General features: G+C 42.1%; 1 long non-coding RNA gene across 1 annotated transcript in view; it reads right to left on the bottom strand.

Moving 5' to 3' along the window:
• The window catches only part of LOC117938172, a 17,974-nt gene extending 16,317 nt beyond the window's left edge, over positions 1-1,657 (bottom strand). Inside the window, exon 1 of the long non-coding RNA XR_004655340.1 lies at positions 1,585-1,657. This is a non-coding gene — a long non-coding RNA (uncharacterized LOC117938172). The remainder of the gene's footprint in view (positions 1-1,584) is intronic.
• Between the last annotated feature and the right edge of the window lie 2,905 nt (positions 1,658-4,562).

Below are 4,562 nucleotides of genomic sequence, written 5' to 3'. Positions count from 1 at the left end.
GGGAATTTGACTAAATACAAGAGTGATTTTCACATATTTTTACATTGCACGTGTTTTTAAAGACAATGAGGGGAAGGTTCATACTAGTGAATGGGACTACAGATAGATGGAAATCAGGTCTTGTTGGTAAATGTGTAAGCCCTGAAAAATAATAGGTAACCCTTACCCCTGTACCCTGCATGGTAGCTGTGTTGCCGGATCCCATTTCACATGAAAATCCATGGGATCGTCCGAACTTCCAGCTGACCGAACCAATCAGCTGACGCTAAGGACTAGTAGCAGTTACAGGTGTGTGTGATGGCCGCGTTCAAAACAACAGTACATGATAAACAGACGGTTTATCTAATCACCTGCCAGGCATTTTTTAAATGCCCCGCCCTTTTCCAACCAGTGTCCAATGACGGCTTCCTGGATGCTTCTGCTCAAGGTACAGCTTGCCGTATGATGGAATGTACTGTATATACAAGGCATCATATTTAAATGGTGATTTTGTTTTTGGTGTAAAATCAGAATCTGCCACGTAACCAGTAACATTTCTCTGTCACTTGAATGTAGTAGTATAATATTTTCCTCTGAAGTAGAAGAACACAATAGTATATAGAGTGGGGTTGCATATTAAGTGATTAGAGTCCTCATGTTGGCACTAGTGTTACATTTTAATTGTAAACCAGAAGTATGTGTATATATGTACCTGTACAGTGTATTGATTCACTGTTAAGAATGAGTCTTTATTATGAAACAAGGCATTATTAAAGCATTAAAAACAAATATTGATAAGTGTGCAGGCATAGATTACAATAAAGTAGAGCTCAGATCACATGCAACTCGCCGTTCCTAATGTGTGTGTGTGCACACCTGCACACTTACATAGGTATCCGGTGTGCTTGTGTTTACCTGCCACATTGTGTTTATTTGTGTGTGTGATAGTCACACAGCAGCAGGCCATTTGTCGCCCCTCCGTCAGCTGTGTTCACTCTTTCCCACTCCTAATTCATCATTCTGCTTTGTTTCAGTGGAAACCTGCTGCTGAGCCTTTCTACAACACATTGCAGATAAATCCACTCCAACAGTTTGCAGTGGGTTTATGACACACTTTCTGTCAGCAGGGTGAGGGAGGGATTTTATACAACCCATCGCTGTACAACATGATGCAGAGCAGTGTGCACGTAAAATTATCCAAACGCAATATGTTCATGTCAGCATGGTGTCTGCTTTTTTACAATTAATCCAATTATAACCTCCTCAGTTATTCTGTTGACAGACATGTAAAAGACAGTTGAGGTTACACAGAGACGTATCGTAACTGGAACTTGTCGGAGGCCTGTGTTTTTTCAAACCATTAACACCACCTGGCCTTTTTTATACATGTTAAGTTTTAATTTAGTAGTTGTGGTCATCATTCCTCTAAAGCACGATAACAGTTTAGTCATGACTGCATCGGTGAAATGTGTTGTTGCTCATGGTGCCCGGTGTCTGCTGGATGATACGATGCTCTCATCAGACATAAACCTTAACAAGAATGGGACGGATCAAAGATGGTGGACAGGGTTACAAAATGTATGTCTCAGTAACACACGGGACAACAACGAGACACAAACCCCGGTCCCCTGGGTGAAAGTCCTGTGTTGTTTGACCCATCCACCCCCCCAACCAACCTGGCTATCTGTTAACACAATAAAATGAGTTGATTAGCCTGCTGAGGAGGTGTTGTGCAGCCTGTGCCCCAGTCAATTGGTCAACAGTCCTGTTTCCTGGTCCCACCGGCTGCCCTTATTGCCCTCAAGTTCTCAAATCCTCAAGAGCGATCCTGTCTCCGTTGCAGACCTCTGGGCTGTCCACCAGATGTGAGAAACCCATCGCCATCCTCCAGAGGTCTACACTAGCCTGGTCACCCTCTAGACCGGCTCTGCCCATCGGTCCTGTCGTCTGGTCACACTCGAGAGGAAAATGAATAACTGCTGGAAAACAAGCCATTCAAGAGTCCAATGCTGGGAAGCAACCCCTCAGGTCCAACAAATGCCCCTGTGGACATGTTTTGTAAGAGAGATCACTGGATCAGAACCACTTACTGCACATGGGATTTGATGACAAAATGCAAAGGTATGTGGACATGTCCATTTGAAGACAAGACCACATGTCTTATATACTGTATGTGGCTCCCTGTAAACTCTGACCCTTTGGGGAGTCAGCAGAATGGGTCCATCAGTGAAACACAGTATGCCATGAAATAGCTTCCCTATCCCATACTCCAGTCCAGCCCCCAGCCAAGACGCTGCTGCTGAGTCAGCCCCGGCCCCCGCCCCCGCCCCCGCCCGTCACGGGTCTCTAATGACTCCGACAACCCTGAGCCTTCATATTGTAAGTTGGATGAAAAAGAATCCCTTTCAGTGCTGGCTGCAAAAAATACCTTGAGCAGCAAGGATCCTTTATATTTGAAGCTTTACTCTGCTGCTTCTGGCCATTTGTTGCTCTGGTCGGACAATTTCTCTAAGGCCTTTTGTCTCATTAAGAGCCAACTGTTAACCTGGAAGTACCACTGGTGCCCCTCAAATAACACGGATAACATCAGTTAAATGGAATCAAATTAAAATATCAAAAATCAGGACATTAAGGTCAACGTGCTTTTCTGAATTTAAAGGTTAGTAGATACTGTACTAAGCAGGTTTTAGAATTCAAATGTCTTGGTCTCATGTGTCTAATTAATAAATCCTTCTAAAACTGGGGCTTTTTTGAAAATAACTTCCTTCTTTAATAGAAATTCATAAACATATGGCTGTGTCATGTCCTATCTCAGACCTGCTAGATTATCATAACTCAAGATATCCTGTAAAAACTGTAACTGTACATTAGATTCTTGAATCGGCCCTCATCCTTTCATGCCTGTATATGGTGTTATAATGCTACAAGGCTACAAGATGGACATGATGTCAACAGATCACACTCGTCACTGGATGGCTAGACTAGCAATGCAAAAACGATGGGTGTCCAGTTTTAGCTTTGAGGAGTTGGAAGCACAATTAGTTTCATGTCAGTTATCGGCCGATTCAAAATGAATTGTCTTGGCAGGCAATACATGTTTTTTAATGTATTCTTTCCGTCATTATATTTTGGTGTTCATGTCGTTCCCCATCTTCATTGGCATTGCCTTACAGACCTAACAAAAAGTTGACTGGCATTTGGGAGTCATTTTGAATTCAGGATTGTGCCGTCTTTAATCAGGTTCGTCACTTGGGAAACCCCTGAGTGAGTTTCTGTAATAGCTAAACTCCTGTCCTAAGATGAGACGGGGGTTCTTCCCTAAATGAGGATTCATGTTTCTGTAATTGCAAACATCCTTAATGTTATGCTAAACTGAAATAAGATAGGATTTCAGACCCCCACCAATCCATTGGGCACTATTGTAATTTCCATTGGATCAGAGTACTGTCACTTGGCTGCCTGTTCTGCCAATCTTCCCACCCCTTGTCACATGACCAATCCACGTTTCCATGGCGACCATCCAACATCATGATAAAACTGAAGCAGCACTGTAATTGTTGCAAGCAGACTGAGCATATATAAAATATAAAATAAAAACAAGTGGCATTAATAATGAATGAGATGTGTTTTATTTAGCTGCAGATATTAATCCCAGAAAGGGAAATTACAATTTACACTCTGTTGTTATTACACACAGGCCTGAACTACACACACATGCTCAGTATCCATACATGCACTAATGGTCAAGAGCACCTTGGTAGTGCCCACCATACTATATGCAGAAAGTTTTCATTCGAGTTGAAACTTCTTGTTCTTTTTTGAATATTTTGGGGTTTTATGCATCTGACACCATGACTGATCTTGACGATCATTAGGAACATTTTTAAGCTTTACATTTTCTCATTTAGCTTCCTTGACTTGAACACACACTACCGCACATTGCAGAACTTATTGAGTGTTGTATAGTTTAACGCATCCCACGAAACAGGTTTGTATAACATCGTAGGAAAGGCTATGCAGAACAAGTGTTACGATACTTGATCTTATAAGTCATTATAACGTGCTTTACAATGTGTTACGATTATTGTTATAATGCATTATGCATATTTAAGTTCTTATAGCTATACTTAGACAGTGGATCCTAACAGATTACAAATATGGGTATAATGCATTATATACATGGTTTCATATAATGTGTTTATGTTGTTGATATAGGACCAGTGCTGTTCTGTTGCATAACCAAATATACATAAGTCACGCGCAACACCGTGTGCAAACCCAGCTGTGGCTATAAGCAGATGTGACCTGAGCATGATGCTTCTTTCTGTATCGCATGAGAAATGCTCACCAACTCATCCACGTAATGAGGACGGCCCAGGGCCCGCTTCCTCACGCCTGCCTATCTGCCTCGGACTTATTGATTTTATAGAGCATGGCCATGGCTTGATTGACTGATTGTTATCCTCATCTGCTCCACTGATTTACTGAAATGGGATTTCATAGGGCGGTTTTGTGTTGCTGTTTTCCATCTCTTCCCTCGCTGCGGCCACATGTCAGGCCCTCAAAGTCCTCTGTCTTGTTTC

Source organism: Etheostoma cragini, chromosome 22 (assembly GCF_013103735.1).
Source record: "Etheostoma cragini isolate CJK2018 chromosome 22, CSU_Ecrag_1.0, whole genome shotgun sequence".
NCBI lineage: Eukaryota > Metazoa > Chordata > Actinopteri > Perciformes > Percidae > Etheostoma > Etheostoma cragini.
The sequence above is the reverse complement of the archived record's forward strand: the minus strand, read 5'-3'. Positions and strand labels throughout refer to the sequence as shown.